This window comes from Triturus cristatus, chromosome 5_1 (assembly GCF_964204655.1).
Source record: "Triturus cristatus chromosome 5_1, aTriCri1.1, whole genome shotgun sequence".
In the NCBI taxonomy this organism is placed as follows: domain Eukaryota; kingdom Metazoa; phylum Chordata; class Amphibia; order Caudata; family Salamandridae; genus Triturus; species Triturus cristatus.
Genome location: NC_140587.1, coordinates 635,296,289 through 635,323,192, shown reverse-complemented (window position 1 = coordinate 635,323,192; position 26,904 = coordinate 635,296,289). Strand labels below are relative to the sequence as shown.

Here is a 26,904-nt window from a genome sequence, read left to right as displayed (position 1 = left end):
TTCAGAGAGAAAGCAGAATCGGAGCTGGAGCGCTTCAAGGATAGCAGAGCTGTGGCCAGGTCCTTGGGCATTTCCATGGCCTCCTACCAACCCCAGTTCTCCTTTCACTCCTTTGGTGCCCACAGAAGAGGCTTCCAGCCGCATCATTACCCGCCCAGCCACCACAGCACGCAAGCTTCCCAGCCTTTGAGGGGCCAAGGACACGGTACCCCCTGATCCTGTGGGTTAGGTAGCCAGAGGACGACATCCCACACCCCCATCCCCACTGGCAGCCGCAGCCTCCAAACCTCTAAATATCTTTTAGTTCTCCATCCAACCATTATCGGCAACCAGTGGGAGGCAGGATGCGCATCACCTGCATCACTGAAAGTCAATAACATCTTCAGATTGTCAGAAGGGCCTACTCCCTTCGTGACTGCCTCTCTACCCATTCCACCCACTTGAGACACGCGGATGAAGGAGCATCTCTCCTTACTCCACCAGGAAGTGATGTCTCTCTTGACCAAGGGGGCCATAGAGAGGCTGCAGATGCCAGAAGTAGGTTGTGGTTCTTAGTTCTGATACTTTATGGTGATCAAAAGGACGGAGGCCTTCATCCTGTCCTAGACCTGTGCCCTCTCAATTTCTTACTCGAGGAGAAATTCTGAATGCTCAGACTCGCTCAAGTCCTGTCTGCCCTGGACCCAGGAGACTAGGTAGTAGCGGTGGACTTTCAGGGCGTATATTTCCACATTCCCGTCTTGTTGGCCCACAAACATCTGCGGTTCACGGTGGGACGGAAGCCCTTTCAATTCACTATGCTTCCTTTTGGCCTTACCAGCGGCCCTTAGGTGTTCACCAAGGTAATGACGGTGGTTGCAGCTCATCTACGGAGATCACGGTTACCAGTTTTTCTCCTATCTCGATGACTGGTTGTTGAATCCAGGCTCATCCCAGACAGTCGTCTCCCACCTCCAGACTATGGCCGACCTCCTGCACTCAGTGGGGTTCAGTATCAACATGCCAAAGTCACAACTGACTCCCTCTCAGATGCTCCCTTTCATCTAAGCTGTTCTGGAACGGTGAGTCTAGGATATTCAGGCTATAATACCGATGTTTAAGCCTCAATCCTAGGTTTCAGTGAGACGGACACTGAGACTTCTGGGCCTCGTGGCCTCCTGCATCTTGCTTGTGACACATGCCCACTGGCATATGTGGGCTCTGCAGTGGGACCTGAAGTTCCAGTGGGCACACCTTCAGGTGAATCTCTCCGACATGGTACAGATCTCAGAGGGAACTGCAAATGATTTGCAGTGGTGGTTAACGAACCGCAGTTGGGTCAGTGGCAGACCCCTCTCCCTTCCCCCAACCAGATCTAACAGTGGTGACAGATGCTTCACTCCTAGAACGAGGTAGCCATTTGGGAGTGGTGGAGAGCAGAGACCTCAAGTCTCCAGCGGAATCAGGACTACACATCAACCTATTTGGAGCTCTGGGTGTTCCGGCTGGCATTCAAAGCCATTTTACCCTCCATCAAAGAGACGGCTAGTGCAGGTTTTCACAGACAACACCACAGCTATGTGGTACTGCAATAAGCAGGATGGGATGGGTTGTGGTCCCTTATTCAAGAGGCCCTACACCTTTAGATATGAGTGGAACGTCATGGCATATCCCTGGTGGTTCAACACCTGGTAAGCTCTCCGAACGCCAGGGCGGACGAACTCAGCTGAAGATGCCGAGCGAATCACGAATGGCGTCTCCATCCGGAAGTGGTCCAAGGTCTCTTTCAACAGAAGGGAGAGCTTTAGTTAGAGCTGTTTGCCACTGCCGAGAATGCACAATGGCAGCAGTTCTGCACGCTGGAGTTTCCAAGGCGGATCTCCCTCAGAGAAGCTTTTTGTCACCAGTGGAGCTCAGACCTGTACTCTTTTCAGCCCATACCCCTCCTGCAGAGATTTCTCAAGATCAGGTCAAGTCATCCTTCTGGCTCTGGACTGCGCTTGGAGAATTTGGTATCTCGAGCTGTCGGGCATGGCCATCAGTCCTCCGATCAGGCTGCCCTTCGGGAGGATCTTCTCTTGGAGCAGCAGCAGGGGAGGGTTCTCCACCAGAACCTGTCAACTCTCCACCTTCATGCATGGAGATTGAGCGCTGACGGTGTCTGCAGTGTCATCTTTGCAGCCGGGTGTCCCTCCACTGAGATGGTAAATGCCTGCTGCTGGGGCAAGTTTCTGGCATGTAGTGCTGAAAAGCATGTTGATGCTCTTTCTGCTCCCCTTTCTCAGGTCTTTCTGTTTATTTTTACTCTTGCCCAGCAAGGCTCTGCTTTGGGCACTTTTTAAAGGACTATGTTTCTGCCATCTCAGCCTTCCTATGGCTGATCTGGCAAACACCTCTTCAAATCTCCTGTTGTAAATAGGTTTTTGAAAGGTTTCCGACATGTTTCCACCTTCAAACTTTATCATGCCTCAGTGGAACCACAATCTTGTACTTACATTTCTGATTTCTTTGAGCCTCTACATAACTGCCCTCTCAGGTTCTTTACCATCAAGCTGAATTTCCTAACGGGCGATAACATCTGCCCAGAGGGTCAGTGAGTTGCAGGCCTCGTCTTCTAAGCCTCCGTACCTAACCATCTTCCCAGACAAGCAGGTTCTTCGCAATAGAGCTTCCTTTCTGCCGAAAGGTGTCACTTTCTTTCCCGTAGGCCAGTCTATCACCCTACCTATGTTTTCTTCTTCACCACATCCCTCTAAGGGAGAGGAACGACTCCATCGGCTGGACCCCAAAAGAGCGTTGTCACTCTACTTTGACCGCACAAAAGATTTCCTGGTGGACGACCAACTCTTCATGGACTGTGTCAGAGCCAAGAAGGGGAAGGTTATGCAAAAGCAGACCATCTCGCGATGGATCATGCTCTGCATTAAAATCTGCTATGCACTGGCCGAGAAGCAACCCATGAGGTCTTGCATGCTCATTCCACCAGAGCTAAGGCTGCAATCATTGCATTTGCAGGCGGAGTTCCAGTCCTGGACATCTGCCAGGCAGCAGTGTGGGCTTCTCCGCACACGTTCATTAGGCAAAATTGCCTGGAAAGTCTGGTCTGGTAGGATGGGCACTTTGCCCATTGGGTCCTGTAGGCCTTTATTGTGTGGATTCATTTCACAGACCCACCTCCGGCGAGGAATTGCTTGGGTATCTATTCTAAGGTAAGAAATGTGTAGCTAGAAGTCTCTATGAGATGAACAAGTTTCTTACTTTCTGTAACTCTTTATCTGGTAGAGACTCAATCTAGGTGCAGGTTGGTTCCTTACCAACCGGCCCATCATCCCCGCTCTGTGAAGAGATTTCTAGAGTCAAGTCTGTTTCCCTTTCAGGGCCTTAGTTCTCCACACCAGTGGGCAGTGTTCTTTGTGGCTCTGTGCTCTTGGTGTGGAAAGCTATGAAAAAAAAATGTTGTCTGCACGCTGGGGTGGCTCCTATAAAGGCAACATGCACGTCATTTCCAGCGCAGCCAACGGCGCAGGAGTACTGCTCACAAAAACACTTCCCGAATTCAGTCTGACGCTTGGGGATAATTCTTCGGTAAGGAATCCAGGGCTACATAGTCTCTACCAGATATGGTGTTACCAAAAGTAAGTAACTTGTTCTTCAGGAATAGCCAAATGGAGTTCGGGCACATGTGTAGGATCTACAAGCTGTATGGAACCCCAGACTGCAGGCACATTGTCCTCGGTAAACTGAACATCCATGCATCATATAGATGTTTATACAGCAAAAAGTTGTGGTTTGATAAACCACAGGCTCCTCAAGAGCTGCTAAGGTTGGAAGATCTTGGTAAGATATCCTAGTACATGGTCACCATCTTTAAGACCTAGGACACCGTTTTGAACTGTGCTGCTTCTGTGACATGAAGTTAGTGCAAATCTTCAGGGGTGGATTTGATGCAATCGGTGGCTGTTATCTAGGCATCCTGGTTTTGTGACCTCTGGAGCTTGGGAAGGTCATTTCGGAGTCCGCTGTTAGCTAAGACTATATGTATTGTATACTTTTCAGCCAGCTCTCTTCATCCATGTGGCTGTTGTTGGGTTTACTCTTTTCTTCACCCCACTACATAATGCATTCTAGGGAACTGGGTCAGATCTCTCCTGTCATTGACAACTTTACTTTGAATGAAAACATTCTGCTTTTTCCCAACGATCACAACCACACAAAGTAGTTCTCTTAACTACCAAGGACTACTACGCTTAAGTGTTATTTGTGAAGCCAAAAATATTTTTGCTTTTAGCCAGTGTTTATTTTAGGCATGGCTGGGCAGCTCCTCTAAAAAGTAAAGGTTTACAAAAAAGACAAACCAAACAATCATTGACAAAGCCAAAATGCTGGCAGTTATCGCCGACCTGTAGGCCTTGCCAATGCTTGTCTAAAAATTCTGCATAATGACTTTGTAGTAGTCCAGTCTGTAGACTAGGTAGTGGAGTAAAATAGAGTTGCATTGTGTGTTCAAATAAATGTTACTACAAGAGTAACAAGTGGTAGGAGTTAGAGCATGATTTAGGACGGAACACGAATCCGGAAAGTATGGAAGGAATGGATGGTAGAATGAATGAGGTGGTCTCTGAAGGAAGTGCATGTGGGAATACCGGAAAAGATAGGGAGGATGCTGGTAAAATACCAAAAAGGGTCACAAAGCCACTTGTAGCACTTGATGATTATCTGTGTGGTTAATTCTTGTGATATGTATATGTATTCAATATGTTATATCATTTTTTTTTTTACATGTGATATCAAAATGGTAGATCTTTTCTTATAACGTTATTTTTTCATTGTATAAGGGGGGAGATGTGTAGTGTAGGATAGTTGTAGAATGCGGAGGTGTCATATGGAATGATTTAGGGTCATAATGTAGGTCTCCGAGGAGACGGGGATCCCGCTGCATGGGTAGTGTCAGGTGGCAGTTGGAGTGCTCAGCAGCCAGCCCCATTACCTGCCTGGTCGCAAATAAAGTACATTTACTATACTTTGGTGTAGCGTCTTCACTACACATTTGATCAGAGCTCCAGATGCAGGTACATACTTTGCATCCACTGCCTAATCACTAAATCATCACCACAAATGTCTAGTGAAGACGCTACACTAGAGTACAGTAAATGTACTTTATTTGTGACTAGGTAGGTAATGGGACCGGCTGCTGGGCACTCCATCTGACAATCCCCATGCAGCGCAATTTCCGTCAACTGAGAGACCTACATTATGGCCCTGAAACATTCCACATGCCTCAGTGTTCCACAATTGCCCTACATTACAGGTGTCCTGTATGAAAATGGAAGTGGCATTGTCAGGTAGATGTTCTCCACATCGTTAGCAATCCAGGAACAGCAAAGCTTGGAGCATGAGGATGTCCAGCCTGAGTTTTCGGATTCTGTATATTGTGATGTTACACGATTTTAAAAATCCTAATACACGACATGTTTATACATAGAAGACACGAAAGGTTGAAAATACACGTTGCACACGTTAGACACCATGACACATGGTACAGAGACAAGTGTAGCAGAAGCGCTGTAAAAGTGTGCTTTAAAATCTGAGATAAAGAAAACACATTTATAAGACAACACTAATACATATAAACGAGTCGCAATAATGAATTTGTAATGCATATGTTGCTAATTACCGTACATTGATGAAGATTCTTTTGCTAAGTGAAGTGGCCTAGTGTTTTTTTTTGTGCTCTTTGTTGAGAATGCACCAGTTAGAAAAGTTGGTGCAAAAATGTGTAGCAATGAAGTGCAAGCTTGATATTTAGTTATGTGATATTAGAGACATTATAGTTTATGAAATCTTGAAAACCCCAAAACAAATTTTGTAGGATGAAATTAGAAAAACGTGCATTTATATGAATATCGTAATATTTTGTGGTAGTAGGGCATTTCTAATGTTCGCCATTTCAATGTAATAATTTGTGAAAGTGTATACATTCTTCATTTGAATTGATTTAATTTAATTTCATTTTAAGTAAAGCTCATTTCATTTAAATGTACGATGCTAACTTAAATGGTCTTTTGAAATGTTTTTCTCTTGTGCTAACCTTTTCCCTAATTTAATACAGTGGTTCATTCTTTACAAGTGAAATATTACTTATTTGCCCTGTACATTTGTTCCCCCTGAAAGTCCTGAATGTTTTTGGAATGTGCACCGTGAAATATTCCTCTGGGAATAAAATTTCAACTTTGCCTATGGACAGACTACTTTGTATCTTTTTATTTGACGCTAGGCCTGTGAGGACTCAAACATTTCTTCATTTCTTATGAATAGCATGGGAAACCATCTCAATGTTTCAAGTGTCCTAGGTCACACTATGTGAACATGGACATGTGATTGTCTTTCGATAGTGGTGTGATGCCATGCCACTGGACATTGCTAAAAAAAACTATAAAAGAAGAAACCCCAAAGGAGGTGAAAAATCAATGATTTTTGCACCACTCCGGAATGCCATACTTTCTTTCCCCGTGCGAGCGGATGCCTTGCTGATCGATCTTTTACTTTGAATGGTTGTCGATGCTACAATCGGTAGCTGATGGACACCCTCTATGGCGAACCATTCCTATTTTCCATTATATCTTTAGCTCTAAGCTAATGTACTCACCCCTTATGGACTTCAAGTCTGAGCTTTTCACCCTTTTTGTAGGACCTTAGCTGTTAGAAATTTGAACTATCCTTCTTCCTTAAAAGGTAATGGGACTGGGAATTTTATAACCACTCAATAACTATTTGCCTAAATGTTTGGTGCTTTAATGCAAGCTGTGATATTGTTGACCAAAATCCTTAAGAAAGTGTTTATTTTAAGGAATTTTGGTGCTTTACTACAATAACCAAATTAATCTAAATCTTTCTGAGTCTATTATTGAGTCCTGTTGGTTCTTCCATTTAAACAGTGCAATTGTACTTGTGATTTGAATGCGTTGTAGGGAGAATCAGCAAGTGCTATCAGAACATCAGATTTACTTTTTATTCTGTGTTGCTGTTGCAGAGCTTTTGGGTTGTATAATCCTTGCCCGACTTAACTTCTTTGGGAGGTTGGGTCTTCCAGTTGCTATTCTTTATTTCTACAGTATGGTCTTAAGAGTGGTATACCTAAATATGATATCTAACTTGTGAGCTGGCTGTCAATTAATGGTCCTCATTCGTCACCGAACGTGGACTTAAGTCACTCTAATTTCCACCCCTCCTATTGTCATAGAAAGATTCGTCTGAGGATCATTGCCTCTGTGGTAAATGGAAACGCTACGGACGGTCTAATCAAAAAGGGCCCAGTAGGGTTAGAGTAGTAAGGAGAGTAAGCGTATGAGTAAACATTTTATGCACGCTTTACACTGCAAGACTTTTTAAATAATCTGGCGGGTGTTTAGGCATGAAGGTGAGGGCCATGGATCATTCATGATTTTTCATGTACCTAATGCTACTTAAAGCTCTAGTTTTATTTTGTATTCTTTGAAAGACACACCAGAACTGCATATGGGGTGTAGTTAACATCAATGAGGCTAAGACCTTGCTCCAAAACATGGCCAGAGGTCTTTACTCTCTGGAATAGCCTGCAGTTGGGTTTGAAACATGAACAAACTCTTCAGCCGGATCTGCAATACTCTACTTGTCCAGGTTCCATTTCTAGTACATAGTTGTGCTTACATACAGTAGCACCTCAGCACTTCATAACCCAGTCCACAGGATATCCTTTGGCAGGCCTCACATTCATGTAAGTAATTTCTTGAGAAGTCTGGAATTCTGCCACTGGAAAGGACGCATTCACACAGGGCACCATTGATGAACCAGCAAGTCTCCAAGCTTACAGGGATTCGTTTGTTGAATGCAAAGTTTTATGCATTGCAAAGCAAGACGGAACCTTCAAGTCCCTGGGCCTCATGGATTTTAAAATGTTCAATTTCTGGTCCTACCTCCAAATTGCAGAAAACTCCCATGTGAGGGGATTTGAGAAGAGCATCGCTGGAGGTTATAGCTTGTTGTACTGCAGATTTAGGTTCTTTAAGATATGAGGCTTATTTACTTGTAACTGACACTCCAGTTCTCCTGTAGCTTGCAAACTTGAGGGTGGTCATCTTTTGCAGGACACTACCAGATCACAAAGTTAGAGGATTTTCCAGGCGTGATTTGCCAGAATGTATTCAATCCCATTTAAAAATGGATTAAGCTTTGAGATCAAAATATCCTATACCTTGATTTAACACCTACCAGTTCCATTACCACCCACAGACCATGCACTACAACACCTGATAATTAGGGTGCATCCTTAAGAGTTTTAAAATATTAGTCCTGTTACCAATAAACATCAACAGTCCACATCAGGCACCACCCACAACCTAATCTGACACCCCATTCATCCTCGGTCTGCCTTGTGGGTGCATAGTCTCCGAGAAGTAGCAGATAAAATGATTTTACCTGACACATGGAGCAGTAGTCTCTTACTGTCCTCCACTTCCTGCAGCCCCATATGTGACTCCCTCAAATGAGTAGCTGTAAGCACATTACAAAAATTGCAGCGTTAATTCTCTCCTCCTCGCATACACAAATAAATATACTTCCAACTGGACACGACAGACAGCCCCCATAACGCCTACATCCTCTTCCTCTGCAAGGTCCTTGATAAGACTGTCAATACCCACCTTAGGAACCCACAGTGTTCTTCATCACCAGCCTGTCCTTTCCTGTGTCGGCGTCAGGAGTCGGTGACGCAGCTTCACCTCTACTTCTGTTTTTCTCAATATCTTTACTAAGGCACACAAGACTACTTCACCTATGTCTCACAGAGATGAGGCTGTCACGGGATTGTCCTTTACTGAAATTCAAGGCCTTTTCCAGAAGGGCATAGCCAGTCTCCTACCACAATGCACTATTGTTCATTCTCAGATTAATGTTCTAAACGATTGGCCTCTGTCCCTTCTTAGTTTCCCCCAGAATCTGAATTTATGCTTCCTTCTCTTTTACTTTTCCTGAAAAATTGCAGTCTTCAAGGGAAAAAAATACAAAGAAGGCGTCGACAATTATCCTAGCCATTCCCTAAACACCGAGACATAACACCTACAAACATGTGTATTTCCTGTGCTGTATAGTTTAATTTCATATTTTTTATCTGCAGCAATTTTAGCAGTTCCTTTGCTTGCAACTCATTCCTGCAAACGGATTTTTAATCCTTTACAAACATCTTAAACTGTAAGCGGGATTGAGTCGTGCTTGGTTTACATGAACCTTTTTCAAACGAGTTACAAACTCTTCTATTCCAGTCCATCCTGAACCAAAGCATATCAAATATTATTATAAATGCCTCATTATCGTTATACTCACAGTAACTTGCCAGAAGTATAGACAAACCATGTTTTCCATTTCACTTGGCTCTTTCTCGTGCCTGTTTCTCGCAACAGCAGACGCTGAGCTCTCATTGACTGTATTATAGCGATTTCTGTAAACAGGATAATCTTAAAATAAAGATCCTGTGACTCACAGAATCCATGCCAGCCTTCCCTCACAATGCACCTTGACTGGAAGTCGCCTGTTCAGCTGGCTGTCACAGCGGAACCATAATTTTCACTTTTGCTTGGCTGCAGTTTCGGCCAGGAGAAATTTCAAAGATTACTTGTAAGAACTGAAAGAAAAATATTGATTGAGATGGTGAAAATGTCTGCTTCCTTCTAACACACCTGGATTTGCAAATATTTTGATGGCAAAGTGATGTGGATATGGGAGAAGTATTGTATTCTACTGATTTTTTTCATGCCCTGCCTACCTCGCGCCCCCTCCCCCCCACACACACGTACAATAATTTGCCAATCAACCGTGAATCAAGGTAATACATTATAATGGGGATGGAGGCATAGGAAATGTAGTTAAACACTTAAAATCTGTAATGCTTTTACATTTATGACCACAAATATATGCCATCTAAATTATTACAAGCAAGCCAAACCTTTTAAGAGAGTACACAAAAGGCTTTTTTAAAGGAATAGTTCAAACATGTTTTGTACTACTGTTTTTTCTTACAATTAACCCAGCGTGTTATTTAAAACTGTATTGTAAGCAAAAAGTCTTAAGGACTTTGGGAGCCGGAAGAGTATAAATCCTACAAGGCTGTTTGTAAAATATTAATATTTAACACCATTTATTTTGATCGCCTAAACTTACTTTATATCTTAAGCATTCATTACATGCACGTCTAGTTCCTCTTTTAAAGGCCTATTTTCCCAAATACATTTGCAAAATGCTGTTGGTTTTCAGAAATGCTTTTGAGGTATATGGTAAAGCATTAATACTCATTCTTACAGCAGAAGCTCCTTTTTTCTAACCGTGGAAAAATGAAGTGCCGTTTACTGGTAACTGCGCCTCAAATCTTGAAGAGCCTAAATCTACAGCATGACGCGTGACTGCTCTCAGGTTCTCTCACATGATAACCTTCTGCTACCTGCTGGTAAGGACAGAAACTTGTTAACAGTTTAAAACATCTAGGCCCACCGACGTGGAGCTTCTCTATTTGATCTCTCCCTTTCCTTTAACATCTCAGTCACCTTGCCACTAACATTTTGTTGCCAAGCAATGAAGGCTATGTTCTATGTTGTGGACTAAGTGTGGCTCAATGGTTAGAGCGGCAGACCCTGATGCAGAGGTCTGGCCCGGGACCAGGGTTCAATTCCCGCCTCGGCAGGTCTTGGCGGGTCTTGGGCTCATAATTCCTCGGACCTGATTTCTTGCCTCGGTGCCTATTCTAATCATAGGTCCCACGCTGCAACTCTGGGTAATAGCATGCTTAATCTCCTCAACGGCCCCAACAGCGCTGGGATGCCTGGCTTCACCCTGGCGATGCCCAGGAGTGGACATTTCACAGGGAAAAGCCAGGAAGGGTTCCCTAGCGGTATGAGTACAGCGCCGGGACACCCCGAAATGGGGTAGCTGTGCGCTGTATAAGTACAAACACACACTATTATCACCAATTACGTTTTTTCCCGGTTTTTCTGGACTGGTTGGGGTACTTCCAGTATATGCAAATCTTTTATCCCATTCGTTAGGGAAGTATATGCCTTACAAGTTTGCATTTTTAAGGAAAACGGATCAGTGGATGTCATTTCTTGGCAACTAACCCTGACTAGACCTGAAGACTTGCTGGGAGGTTGCTGTGGTAGTGCTGGACGTGTTATTTCTAGCAGTAGATTCCTGACTTTTCCTCCAGAAATTAAGCACATGAATGATTCTCTTTTAAAGAATCCTGGCCAGAACTGGCCGCATCTCCATGGCAAAGGAGGTAGACTGTTTCTGGGCTCACATTTTACAGTTGTTGACTTGCAAATAATGGGATCCACCATCTACAGAGAGGCAGTTGAATTAGAAGTGACGACATGGTGATATGCCTGTAATAAAGGGAATTCACCCGGCTGTAAATGAAACATGAAATGTTAGAAAACTAAATTGCATATGTATCACAATTTTCATCAGCATCTAAAGCAACGAACAAATAAATACACCTCATGTTTGTCTGTGGAATTTGTTGGTGGATTTTACTGTAGATAAGTATCCCTCTGTACTGATAATGTTAGCTTGTTTAGCAGAGGCAAGCAACACTGGCCAGAAGACTCTCGATGATTGGGAGCTGGCTAATGGCCTTCTTAGATGACGAAGACCCCTGGACAGTGCTTTGGAACAAGGTTTTGGCTGCCCTTGTCTATGACAGTCTAAATGCCCCAGATAAAGTTTAGACATCTCTTGTGTCATGGGCGGATAGTTAGTGTAGATGTGCTGCAAAGAATACAAAACCAGAATTATACCTGTACATGGCAACAGTTATAGCAAAATCATGCCTCATCAGTTGACCACACTTTCTACACAGGTAATCTTGCCCATATGCCTTGCCATGTAATGATAATGACTCTTAAAATAGAAGATTGAGCATCCCATCCTGCAAGTTTCTGATGTAGTGGAGAACATTTGCCTGATGAAGCTATTTTCATCTCGGTGTAAGGACACCATCATTTTATCTTCTGTGACCATCTGGCGTCCTTGTAGACCGTTGCTTTCTCTGGTGACTGGGATATTGAATTGAGAAACGCAACATGGAACAGCCTTTCTATTCAATGCTGGCAAGCACATGCAAACAGATCATATTTTGGTCCCCTGTGTGTGGCAAATCTTTAATTTCCTCACATCAGTGCAAACTGTGATTGTTTCGTTTTCTGAGGAGGGTACAAAGGATATGCGTTCTCTTCTGCTGTGGGCAAGGGGGGTAATGCATGACGAGTATTTACCCAAGCCATTATTTTTTGCTCCTCAAAGCAAATACCTTAGTGGTGCCATATATACCTTGGTGGAACGGTATCTAGATCAGTTATCTCACCAAGAATATTGGTGAATATTCCAATTCTTGATTGGAGGGGAGAGACGGAGTGCTATTCACCAGCTTCAAGTCTTCTGTGATCTGGTATATTTGATTTCCATGTATGTTGTTCACAATTGATATAAGGACGCAGATAAGGTACATGGCCTCCCGCATGGTATCAAGGCACCACTCTCTTTTTCTTACCGTAGGTGAGATCATTAACAAGGTCAAGATCAGTGTTATAGCAGAGAATTCTTTTAATGCTTCAGATGCTATAAGCCTAGTAAACTGCGTGATTAGCATCTTTCATAGGTTTACTGCCTTCAGCCCAAATAAGCCTCCATGATCAGGTTTGAAGTATTGTATGCGTTATTTTCCAGGAAATCAGTACAATCTCTATGGGAGTGGTCTCTCCCCATGCCTTAATGTTAAATAGATTGTTGTTCCTGTATGTGGTAGAATGTCAAATCATCTCCACTGCTAGATGTGGATCAAGTCTTAAGCATTAGAAAGTCTAAAAACGTGTTCCCTTCAAGGTTTTTTGAAGATCTGACCCAAGGCCAGACTTTATAGTCTTGCATTTCTTTAGGGTTCAATATATGAATTGTGGCGCATCAAATATGTTATCTTGATGAAATGGCAATTATCACTAAATAACTATTGACTAATGATCAAATATTTGTTTTGTTCAGCAAATGTATAGGGTTTGTTCAGAAGGTCTGAGAAACTTACACTACCACATCTCAAATTGGTAGTGCAGTCATAATGTTCTCATATTTGCAGTAATGGGGAATCATTTATCTTCTCAAAATTATCCCTTTGCCCCCATTATATTCCTTTTTTTTTTAAATTTATTTTTTATTTCCATGACAGTTCCAACAATATACACATACATGACTTTAACCATGACAAATGGAATTGAAAAAAAATCCAAATACATAAATCAGTTCTAAAGAAGAAAAAGAAAAAAGAGGAAGAGAAACCGAATCTCAGATACTACGGTGTACTTGTGCTACCAAAAAAATTTGTGAGAGCTCCCCAGATTAACATTCCTATTATATTCCTAAGGTTTATATGAAGCTTTTGTCCACATTACCACCTTATGTCTTCCACTATGGAATTTTAAATGTGTGTGTTACCTTAAAGATTTGTGGATTTTTTTAAAGCCTGACACTGTAATATGACTTTACCAGCCTTAAGGCAGGTTTTTTGCTCTTTTACTTTTTCGACCTTATGACAATTCGGAATCCTCGTCATTTCAAGTAATTTTGCGATATCTACTTATTTCCTTCTCTGCTCTTTTCTAGTTTCTAACTACATGTTCATGGCACAGTGTATGTTTGTTTTTATATATGTCACTTTTACGTAAACAAGACTTGGGCATCCACAGTTCATGTGCTTACCTGAAGGAAATACAGATGACATGTTTGCTTAGAGATTCAAAATGGAAAAATGAGCGCAAAGAGCTGAATATTTGTATTGGTTCTTTAGTTTGTCAATGGGCCATTTAATGGAACGATTTGAAAGACATCACCCTTTAGTCCTAAGACTCCAATCTCCATCAAAACAAGCCTAAAAAAATGCATCTAGGGTGCCACACTGCATATTCTCTAAAAGTACAGTATTCCTAGTTAGGTGAAAGTTCAGGAATGGCCATTGCCTTCACCACTCATTACTCTCAGGGAAGGTGGTCATTGTGTACTCCACCACATCATGGCCAAGCATGTGGCATACACTCACACTTTGTCTCTTCAGGCTTGTGGAGATTTGTCGTTGGACCCTAAGAGGCATTATCTCTTGTTGCCATCCGTCTTGTAAGAGAAAAAGTGAAAGCAGAAATACTACCAATTATGAAGTGACACAGAAATGGAAGCTAAACAATAGGTATGTTCCCAGAATTTCTGTACACAGTCATTTGGCCAATCGCAGTGCCAGCTGCCTCATGGTAAGAGTTTCAAAAAGTGCATTCTAGATAAAGATTTGTTAGGGTCGTCCTAGGAATTCCTATATGCATTTGCAAACTACAAGTAAGCCGCAAAGTCAAGTTAAATTTTGAGAGAGTATGGAGGCTCGTGGGTTGGTATTTGCTGGGCTTGAGAAACTTGGTTTTCTATGGATTCCTGTGCAGCTATCTCATCTGACATCGAGGGGTTCTGAGGCACCGACCGGCTCTGTGGAGCGGCAGTTCTTCCAAAAACATTGAGGGTTCCTGCAAGTTGGGTTGGGGCAATCATATGAACCAAGAACAACAACAATCTGGACATATCCAAGGCAGTGAGGAAAGAAGAGGAGGGCGCAGGTGGTTAATATGATCACAACTCAGAAAGACTATACAGTTTTGGAACAGTTTGATGTTTTTCATTGTCCACTTAGACACTAATGTGGAACACTGAAATCGTGACCATGTATATATGTGCTTTTTAGGTATCGCCTAGCGACGCAGCGCATGCATTGCTCGCCTTGGCGAGACCTATAGTCGTTGGTTTTGCTAGCGAAGGATGACAGGAGATGGCACGTGCCCGGACAGGCGATGTGCACGCGTACGGCTGTCTCAGGGTTCGTAAGCAGCGCCTCTCTCATCGCGTCTTGGCTGTTGCAGTCGTGAGGAGAGACTGCCTGTTGTTGGCTCGAGCTGTGCAGCTGACGTGACGTGCTGTCTCATCACTGCAGAGCAATACGTGTATTGTGGGCAAAACTCCTCAATTTGGCACACCGACGTTGACTCCAAACTTTAAAACCCCATAATGGTAGGCTCAGATTGACTATTCTTTTAGGAGTACTCTAGCGCGACACAAAGCAGAACAAACACCAATTGTCAAACAAAAGAGAGGTTTTGCGCTGATAATTTGAAGCAAAAGGGCTGGCTCTGTATTGCATAGCAGCAAGCACCCTCTTAATGTAATGCAGTGGCGGCATATCAGGGCGGGAACAGCGTTTATATGCAGAGGCAGATCTACTAACCTAGCACAACGTGGCTTTGCGTGAAATCCTAGCAACAATATAAAAGCAGTTGCATAAAATGGCAAAAGAAAAATCCTGTGCTTTTTCTACATGTAATATGTGTAATTTCTGAAAAATGACAAATCATGCAATTAACCCATAGGTGATTGCTTGCCAATACATATTTGTACTGGAGGATGTCTCTTAAATATAAATCTCATCTCATGGTGCTGTAGAAAGATGACTTATCTGCATGAGCGCTGTAGGTGGCATAAGCAATTTTTTAAAAACTTTTCACGCAGGGCAGTACTGCAAATGTTCATGCGTTGCTTGCGGTGCTGCGTGAATTATGGTAAATCTGCATTGTAGCTTTCTTAAACTAACCTTTGGTCACAAGACTGTGCATGTTTCGGTTATACAAATCTGAAACCTGGGGTATAGACCAAATCGACTTCATTGGCCAATGATTTTGACCTAAGTAAGCATTTGCAATGCAATAGGTCTCGAATTTACGCACGTTTGAGCTATTGGCATTGTAAATGACAATGCCTTTGAATTATGTTTTGGTTTTTAAAACACAAATAAAAAAAGGCATTGCCATTTACAATGCCATAACTTAAACTTGTGTGAATGCGAGACCTATTGCATTACAAATGCTTGTTATGTAAGCCACCACTCCCCATTATAATCAAATCTAGGCGCCCTGTTAAGGACTTATCCAGCCTAAGTTCCATTAGCATTTGTCTGCACACCTGCAATAGCACAGAAAGCCTTGATCAGATGATTTTGTTGGCTAACCTCTAGCTCAGAATCTGTGGCACATTTGCAGGATACAAATGCAGTGTATGCATCGCACAGTACATGGCAAACTTTGCAGCATCGCTGTAGTAGGTAGGTATTAGAAGGGCAAAAAACAAGACCACCCATACCCCGGCAGGCTAACAACTCTGCAGAATTTAACCCAGCCATATCCACCGCTCTGGGATTTCCAGAGCTATTAAAAAGCAACTTGTCTTCCTTTCAAGGTAAACAGCTCTTCAACATTTAGTGATTGGAACTAGTAAATAAAGCACATAATTAAAAGTGTTTGGAAATCAGTTTTTATTGTGGTGTGAAGGATTTAGAGACTTCTGGAGTAGCAAGCAGGATTATGGAAGCCAGTCCTTATTTGAAGAGAAAAGTGCACAGTTGTGGTATCTGCCTGCCACCCACGCTCCAACCTCCTATGCCAAGACTTAAAGACAAAGCATTAACCTTTGAAGTAAAACAGGAGAAATAGAGATGTCTATCTAATGGCTGAACTGAACAATATGAAAGCAGAAAACCTGTGCTCAATCCTCGCTTCCCACCTTGACCAAATTGTGTGATCCTAGGCAGATCTCTCTCTTGTGTTCAATTTAATAAGCTGTAGTGTTGAACCATGTACAATAAGGATCTAGGCTACATATTGGATGCAGTAGGGGAGAGGAGTTGTCCTAACGGCTAGGGCGGTCAACCTCGAATCTGGGGGACTGGGTTCGAGTCTCGGCAATGACGCTGAACATCCTGTGATTCTGGGCAAATCACTTAATCTCCCCGTGCCTAACAAAAAAAAATGAATGTGTCCTCATGTAAAGCGCTCTGATACCCGATTCGGGTCAAGTTTACGCTATATAAAACTCTATTAAAAAAAAAAGAAAAAAGAAAGAAAACTAGACTTTCATGTGGCTTCTGCCGCACAGCCACACCCTAACCTCATGCACCAAGAATTTAAGACCAAACATTAACGTTTGATATGAAATAGGGGAAATAAAGAAATGTCCATTTATTTGCTGAATTGCACAAAGTGAATGCAGAAAACCTGTGTGCTGCCCATGACCTCCGTATGCCAGGTGGGGGCCGTGGTGATTATTGGTGATTGTCGCCATGGAGCTTTGCTCTGTCAAGAAGAGGGCTTTTGCCCTGTACAGTGTTGTGAACTGAAGTGCGCTGTTTCAAAACTACTATTCCAGCAGGGGGCCATGGTGAAGTGAGAGGGCTGTCGCCCTGCATCAGTGTGACGCTTTGAAGGCCATTTCCCGCGGAGGAAGAGCAGTGAATCAACTACCCAACAATCCATGAGGACCCAAGACCTGCCGTCAGATTCAGGGAGGCTTACTGTGTAGGCAGAGGAGCACCACTACTGTACCATCGAGACTTCTACTCAATGCCCTACTGTAGACATGTGCCAGAGCACTCCAAACCTCCACTCCAGCAAGAGCGAGTAAGACTGAATACTGGGGCAACTTGCTCTGACTGACACACTACGAGGCAGAGGCACTTTGACTTTCTATGGCTTCTTCTTTCTAAGACTTGAAATCACTAGCGGGACTAGCTGGAATGTCACCTCACATAAATGGGGCATAACCATGATCCTTTGACAGGGAAGTGGGACTCGAGAGCTGACTCAGGGAAAGCAAGTGTCCGTGCCTTAAGACGGCTGTGTATATTATTTGTTCTCAAAATACATGGGAGGATGGACAGGAATGCCCAGGCACCACCCCTGCCTGACGCGTGGTAAACATGCATTTGTTGCTTTACAAAGCCACACAAACGTGACTTGTGTAGCACTGTAGATCCCAAAATAGATTTTGCACCTGGGTTGTGCCAGAAAAGTGACGCAACCTGATGTAAAATCTGGGCCTCAACTTATACATTTATTTTTTTAAACTCTGCCAAAAAAAAATTGGCACCCAGGAGAACCGTAACAGTAAATCTGTTCTGCTTGATTGGTTGCAAAGTCTGAATTTTAAAATATCTTATGGGGTTAAGGCACCTTTTGGGGAGATCTTTGTGTTCCCAGTAAATCTGCGGGAATAGTTATAATGGTAAGATAGCTGTGGTTGTTAACAGATTTGCTTGAAAGATCTATGTTTTGCCTAGACCCAGTTTTGTCTCAATGGTAGAATACAGGGTTAATACATCCCCTGCAAACCACATCATGTAACATGCAGATAACAGATTTTAATTTTATTAAGATAGGTAAGTAGGTTGCTGTTTTTAACACAGAGATCCTTTTGTTACTTGATCCTTCCAATATAGCGCAGTAAGCTAAGAAGGACATATGACTCCTGCACCAAACCCCACTGTCTTATGTAACATGTCCTGTACATTAATTTACAAACGTATATGATTTATTGTCAATATAATGTGTACGAGTTATGTAAGACGCTTTTACACCCTGCGTTGGGATGAATAGCACTATGAAAGAAATGAAAAAAAATACTGGTATTTAAATTATTTTGTGCAAATGCTGGGGCAGAGCAACACATCTGACATTCTTACAGTGCATGCATATCTATTATATACAAGGTCTGACCAAAGTCAAAATCGTGCCTCTCAAATACCTGTGAAGGGCTAAGAAGCTGCTTGCTTTTGTTTCCTCCACTGTATTTGCATCTAGGTGTGAGGCTACAGGGAGCTCCCATCCTGGATACTCGAAACAAAAGTAGGCCAAATGGCTCCTTAAGTTCGGCCTATGTTATGGCCCAGCTGGAGACTGAAATAACAAAGCCCCATCCCTGCCTGCGTGTTGCTGCTCAGAACCAAGGCAGCCTACGAGCAGGCCCTGCTGAATGTGTTGTGATGCCTGAAAATTAAACCGGGACGAGTTCAGCGTATTTTACAGTGGGGCCCAACTTTTTGGCAGGGTGGACGGTGTCCATCCTGTCAAAATAGTAGGTGGACGCCGTCCACCCGCATGTACCCCCGACTTGTTCCATGCCTCTTAATGTATCTACTGTTTGACTACAGTTTTCTGTTCCACCGGTGGGTGGAATGCTGGAGGTGTTACTGGTGAGTGCCTTCTACCTTCCCATAGGGAATAGCAGATATTACTTATTAAAAAAAACGCTCACGACCGACAGTGACATGCGTATAACTATATAGTGAAAGCAATACAAATGCTATTAACTTTGGATTAGCAGATATGCACAAACAGCATCTAAGAGCAGAGAATGATTGTAATCCCAGCAAATGCACAGTTTTGGAGAGGGTTGTGTTTTTTTCCAATTTGCTGCTGGTGAACAAAATTCTACTTCTGCACATTCGCAGGAAAGCTGTTGTTGCACACACACAGTTGTAATGAATGCCATGTGAAGAACTGGATCCAGAGTGATTGCACATTTTTCCAGTAGTATTTACCACCACGTCATTTCCTTGCACTGCCATAGGTGGAACACATCTGTAATCTTTAAATTGTTTCATTGTAACACAGTTTGTTTAATTTGCAGTGTGTGTGGCTGTGGGAAGTCTATTGCTTCACTCACCCCTCTGTAATGTTGCCTCTTTAACATTCCCTACTCATTTTAAACCGATTTTCAATGGCAACAGCTTGTACCCCGTGGCCTTTGTAAGCCTTACTCCTAGTCTTTGGTGCCAAACTGGTAACTTAGAACCTGCATCAGTATTGCTTTTAGCTGTCTTTTTTTAATAATAGTTTCATAGTAAGTTAGTTTTCATTTTAGTACGAGTATGTTTATGTTCCTAGTTGCTCTGTGACTATTTCTGTTAAAAATTGTGGAGTAGATCGTCACCAATACAGTGGAAACCTCACAGACTTTCTTCATGTATAGAAGACTTCAGAAACGGGGACGGAGTAGAATGTCTGGAATGCTGAGATTACCTCAGCTAATCAGGTTAAGAATGACAGCGTTAACTACTATTGTTTGGCTCTTTTCTAATTTAAGTGATGCAAGATTGTGAAGGGGAGAGGGAAAGTTTACTTATAGGGGTGAGCCAGGCGGTGGGTAGGAAGAGGGGGGTGATGTATGAGGTGGTAGTTGCTAATTATCCTTTTTTTTTTATATGTTGAGCTTGAATTGTCAGTTGCCCTTTTCCCTCCTTATGTGCTCTTGATTTTGTTTTGGGTACATAATTGTGCTGCAGGTACTTAACAGAGATAATCCATTGTTAATGCCATACGCAGAAAGCATTAACTGTTATTTCTTTCTCTTATTTCTTTGCGCTTTTTAGGTCTCCCAAGAGACTGTGCATGCACTGTCCCTTGCGAGACAGTGTGTATAATTACAGGGGCTTATAACCCACCTATTGGTTACCATTGGTTAGCTTGACTGTCACTCTCATTTCTTTGCTTCTCTTTGGTTAGAGCGTGCCAGCATGACTTCCTCTTCGTGTGTTTTTCCCTCTCTTGGAGCATGGCCCAAGTACTGCTTCCTTGGCCAGTGACCTTCCACCGTTTGCACTTTTGGAATTACTTTATTTTAGTTGCAGAACTCCATTAGAGTGTGTGTGCTTGCCTGTGTTGTTGCTTCCCCCTCCCATCCCCCGTGTTGTTTTGCTTTGGGCCAACCCTCCCTGTCTGCCCTCCGTGTTGTTTTGGCCACACCTTTCCTGCCCACCTTCAGTGTGTCTTTGGCCCCACCCTCTCTTCCTGCCGTCTGTTTTCTTTGCCTCCCCCGCCTGCCATCCATGCTGCTTCTCCCCACCCTCCCTCCCACCGTCTGTGCTGCTTTGCCCACACCCTACCTAACCACCGTTCTTTTCCGTACCTGTCTGCATTGCCCCCAGGACCCGCCATAAAAAACAATATGGCACGGACACTGCTGGTCATATCATAATGCTTTTACACCTCCTGCACCAACTCTCCATAATGCGTCCTGCCCCTCCCTCCATGTAGCATGCTGCCCTGTCGTCCTGCCTATTATATAAAAACAAGCATTGGCAACACCAATAGGTCCTGCCTACGCGAGAACCATTGGCTTTGCCAATGTTAAATTAACCACCTTGTACTGCAGAGTGTCTGCTGTACAGCATGGCTTAAAGTAAAAAGAAAACAAACCTATAATGCTTGCAGTGCTGACCGCATTACAGTGCTTTCTACTTTCAGCAATGCTGCACAGCAGCTGCTCTGCTCTACAACATGGCGGGAAAAAAACTTTGACAAAGCCAATAACTGCCACGCACGCGAGACCTATTGGCTTTGCCAGTGCTTGATTACTACAGCTTTTTCATTAAATAGACTGAGTTTAATTCTGCTGTGAACTAAACAGCATTCTTACTAGGTCCCTGTATAAATCTAGTAGTGTTTCTAAAAGGTTCCCTTTATAAACACTGAAGGCAGGAGGGCTGTCTTGCCTAGACTGTCCTGTCCGCCTGTGTTCGACATCTTTGCATATCTGGGTGAAGCTGTACCCCAGGCACTGTGCCAGTCAACCCTTAACCTCCACCCTGAGACTGGCAGCAGGTGGCCGCAGCCCTCTGGCGTTTCTACGGTGGGCGGAACCTCTACACTCCGGATTCAGAAGCTGTTCTCCTTCTCACTGTCCCGCCCAGTCCTGGTGCCTGCTCTGTGTCATGTAGTGCTGTTTTCACAGTGGGTGTCTGCCTGTTTATGATCAGCAAGCACCAGCAAACCATTGTTCAAAAGGTATCTTTTAATATTATTGTGATATCTTGGTGCATCCAGCCTTATCGTGTTACAGAATTCTCGGGTGTGAAGATAGATCTCCCTTGTTTGGTATTATTTTATGGCATTAAAATGATAGCCCACCCATTTTCTAATGCATTAATTGAAACTCTTCAAATCTCATATGTCTGGGGAAGTGCAGGCTTGTACTAGCTACAAAATTGGTGTTTATATTGGAAAAAGCGTCTCTCTGAGCTGTGTAAACGTAGTGAAAACAGCTTGTGTGTGTGTGCGTCTTTGTGTACTTATGGATATTGCTAAGTCAGCTGCTGCACTCAAGTAGTGAAATGATCTTGCTTTGTTAATGTATTCAGTTTCCATGGAAACGCACACTTTCTAGCTTAGCATCCCTCCCCCGGACCATTTTGTGAACAATAGCTCAACACGAGTGCAGAAAAAAACAATAAAGGTCCGTTGCCTACATTACTGAAATGAGTGGTAAAGAAATGTCTGTGTAATTTGCAGTTAACTACCCAACATATTTTCTTCACATGTTGCTGACATGAAATCTATCACATATTATGAAATCGCATGTGCAAAGTATATATTGTATTGTATGTATTGTAATTGCATTCATATAGCGCTTACTATCCCTGACGAGGCGTCGAAGTGCTTTTCGCCGAGTAGCACGCTATTCCAGAACCGAAAAAGGATTAGTTGTGATTTAGTATAGTGAATATGAAATTAATTTGAGCGGTGGATATGTTAGTCTGTTAATTGGATTGAGAAGGATAGTGGAGGGATAGAAGAGTAAAAGGTTTGCATTTATATAGCGTTTGCTACCCATGATGAGGTGTTGAAGCGCTTTTCGGCAAGTAGCACGCTACTCTGGAATCAGAAATTGATTAGTGGTGAATTAGTGTAGGGAAATATGAAATTAATTTGAGCGGTGAACATGTTAGTCTGTTATTTAGATTGAAAAGGATAGTAAATTTTTGTTTGTTTCGTACGAATTCAAATTAAGATATTTTGTTAGAACAATAACTTGCATATGTGAATATAAATGAGAAATGGAATGGTGCAGTCCTCATCATGATTGTAGGTAGATTGTGAAATGCAGTTTAAAAGCCAGAAGGTATGGAAAAAGTAATAGACAGAACTCCGGGGTTTTGTCAAGGATATAGGTTTGGACATATCAGGTTGAAGTAAAATTTAAGAGACCAATACAGTGAGTCTGTTTAGTCTACTGTCCATACAATGCCAGTAGGCACTAGAACCGAGGTTGCTGCCAACATAGGACTTCGTCCCCAATCTGCCCCCACTTGGCACCAAAAGTCCAGTTTTCACAAACCTCTGGTGACCAGCCAAACCCGTGAGCTGAGACTAATGGAGCAGGGGCTTGATGTATGTTTTGAACTAATAACTCAATCACCTTACTTGCACTTGGCCCCTTAGGCTCTTTTAATTCGCCCACCATGTACCGTGCTTGTTCCCCTCCATCCCCACCCTCAAAACCCAGGTACCAATTTCCTAGTTTCCTGCTAACCTGGGCCTCCGAGCTCTGCCACTGGGTTGTCCACTGCAATGAGGTTCAAAAGAAAGGCTGTAACATTGCATCCCCTCCTTCACCTCTGTTGTTTTCTTTTTGACTAGTACATAATCCTGTGTTTCCTACTCACACCTCTATTCTTTACAGAAATCAGGTACTCCCTCAGTTCCCCCAAGTGACTGCCTCCACACCCCGCTGGCCTTGCAGTCTCCTCCAGCCAGTTGTAGCATCCGAACGGACTCTTCCAGCCACTTCCTGATTTTCTTATGTTTTTATTTCCTCAGCCAGTCGATTGGTATAAGGAGATCACTGGTTGATTTACAGAACAGTTTTGTTGCTATATCAAGGGCCACTAGAATTACACAGAGCCACTAGAAAAATACATAATTTGGATTTGCTGCTCTCCCCACATTATTCATCATCTACTGCATAATTAATAGATTTTAACAACATTTTTTTTTAACTTAGACTGATCAAAAGTCAGTAAAACCGCTACACGCATGTTATCACACAGTGGCAGGCCTTTTATCACACAGTGGAAGGTAGCCTTTCAGTTGCTGATTGCTGTATTTTGTTGTTAAATTGCTATTAATGGGGTGAAACCTTTTTCCATACAGTTTTATCAGGCTCAAAATGGGAAAATAGTTTTTGCTTCAAAATGAGCCACATTATGCCTCTTTAGCTGCCGTTTTTTTGCTGCATAATTTATTCAATCCTGCCAAATAATTTGATCCTCCCTGCCCCATAATTCTAGTGGCCCATGGTATGAAGTACTGCTATTAATTTTCATGTCATCACGTTTACGGTTATCCATTTTTTTATTTTGAGGATTTGTAGAGAGGCTTCCTAGCTTCAAGATAGGGTAGAGGGTTGCATAGGGTGGAGGTTGGGGCGCTAGAGTCAGTGGTGCGCATGTTAACAGTCCATGACTCCTAACGTGCAAGGTTTCATAGGATGGAGATAGAATAGCGCATGTTGAGATTACCTGTCCAAGAACAGGTCTGTGTGCAAGTCATCTGTAAACGCCGCTTTGCAGGGGAGCGGATGTGTTTGTAGACAACGCATATATGGCATGAGTATAGCTATGGTCATGCAGCATTGAATTATTTACACATATGTGGCATGTAGTGAAAGGGTATACACATAAAGGTGGAACAGGGAGGGTAGATTGCATAAAGTACTTTTAAATAGTTTTTTTTAGCACAGGTCGCTGCACACTTTTAGGAATAGATTAACCTTTGAACAGTGTTCCTTAGCCATGAGTTTATGTTGGTAATAAAATTAAGAACTGTTTTTAATTTTCTCCGGTTATAATTCTTTGGTTCACAACTAAACAGCTAGTTCAACCACCCAGTCTAGTCAAAGAGAAGCTATCAATGACACTCAGAACACTCATGTTTCCTAATATAAGTTCATACTTACAGACACTCGGACTCCCTAAATTGGCTTAAGGGATGCCCACCCCCAGACCCAATAGAAAAGAAGCGGTTTAACATGGCTATAGAGGGTATTCGAGGATACCAAGGTCATTCAACAGTGGAATGATAAGGGTACTAGATAGCAGTTTCAAAAGGTGCTCCAAAAAGTCATTCTCAGATGTGGTCAGTGGTGTGAAATTGCAGTAGCCCCAAGTTTCTGTGACATATTTACTTGCTTCATATTACCACTCTCCTGCATGAGAAATACATTATTTTGCTCCTTAAAAAGGTATGTTACTCCCCATTTACAGAATTTGAGAATAAATGAATGTGGATGGATTTTGTTATCTGGCACTCTACCGATGATAAGTAAATATTTGAATATTTCTTCAAAAGCAATATTGCTTTAAATACCAGTTTCTCCTCAGGTTGTGGCCTCTTATATGGAGCAGCCTTGCGTTGTTACTTTATTTCATGGTTTCATTCTTGTGCTTACAGGGGTCATACAAATACTTTTTTAGACACACATCGTTAGTGATTCTTTGACAAAAAAATGTTTCAGTCATCTTGTTGTCCTTGGGGAAGGCCAAAGCATCACACATGCCTTTCCATCCTATACATGCTCGGGGGAAAATGTCCTTCAGACGCTGAATTTAACAGAGTCATTACGGTTGTCCACATTGCATGTTGATGCTGAACTCCAGCATTTCTGAATTAATGTCTCACTAAAGAGGGATTCTTCTGTTCTAAACCACTCTGCAATATACAGAGCAGGTATTTAGCGCCTGGTGTAGCCCTAAACTACCTGCTGTGGTGGTATGCATTTTTTAGCAAAATGTGATCGGAAAGTTTCCCTCTGCTCGTGTGTAATGTCATGTGGCAGGCCACGTCAAATGCTTGCTGCGAGTGTTCTACTACTGGAAGTCAGAATCCATTGTCTATGATCCCTTCTACTCAGACCTGCTACCCAGGCACGGTGGGGGAAGAGTGAGGTGGCTTAGAAGCAGAGGAAGGACTGTGAACGCCACTGCTCGCTCTGAGACCATATGAACTAAATCCTGAAAAGAGACCTGCACTCGGTGCTGACTTTAGAGACTGCGTGCATTTTAAAACACTTTCCCATAGTTGAAATTCCATCTGCAAAGGTGAATTTGGTAGTGTGGCCATCACTTCCTTTGGAAACCTACATTTGTACGTAATTGATTATATTGATGTAACGAAGATACTAGTTGCTAGGACCATCTAGCCTCGAAGCTAACCTAAACAAGAAATTGTACAGGTACAGTCCAGCTTGTGTGCGTTGCTGCCTGCAAACATTAGCTGGTTCACAGTATTTTATGCATTTCATTTCAGCTACCTATGGAAATAGCTTTCCAGCATGAGAAATATATGCATGCTTCAGGAACCCATGCAAGAATTGGTTGCTTTATAGGGTGCAGCCACAGCAGTGCTGTATTAGCCAAATATTGCCAGTTGTTTCTGTGCCAAATATAGCATCATAGACATTTGGCGTGGTTTAGGGAAACATGAAATGTTTGGAAACAAAACGGACATGATAATAGTATAGCATCCGTTTGCAATATTTTCCTTCTGGTTTGATAACTTGGATGCTGTGTACGATTCTCTCACTAGTTTTGTGTAACTGCACAGGACATTTGTCTTGAGTGTGAAAGGTGTAGTACTGTTGAGCATAGGAAGTCTGTTAATTTTAAACATAGTTATTCCACTTGCTGGTTGCATGAATGGCGATATATCTAAACCTAATAAGAACCTTGATCAGAATAAGTATGATGATGTAGCAAGACTCCAGAATGGCAGCCATGTTTTTTATCATCTTCGCACTACGAATACCCCACTCCTAACCACCTGTGGGGAGGATGCATAGAAACTTACCAGTACCTGAGCAGCCGCGAGGATCTCCAGCCGCTGTCCCCGCAGGACCGCTAGTGAGGAACCAATGTGAGAAACTGCTTTCTTGAGTGCTGGGTGCTCTTGCTTGTATCGTTGACAGTCCCGTCTGATTGTTTGTGCATGAATACATCAGTCTCCTCCTCCAAAAGACTATGTTAGAGCCTTAAATTACACTCAAGTGATGGAATCTCTCAATAAAATAAAATAATCACAGGAGAAATACTTATAGTGAGTGGATGTGAGAAGAACAGGCTCTCAATAAACTGCCCTCATCAAGCACAAGACCGGAAACTTATCTTGAAACTGGTGTGGCATTCAGATTGAGCCATGTGTCTTAAACTCAGGAAAACAG

At 42.8% G+C, this 26,904-nt stretch overlaps 1 protein-coding gene across 8 annotated transcripts in view; it reads left to right on the top strand.

Annotated features, from left to right (window-relative positions):
- The window catches only part of FAM110B (family with sequence similarity 110 member B), a 444,727-nt gene that overhangs the window by 342,456 nt on the left and 75,367 nt on the right, over positions 1–26,904 (top strand). The window lies entirely within an intron of this gene.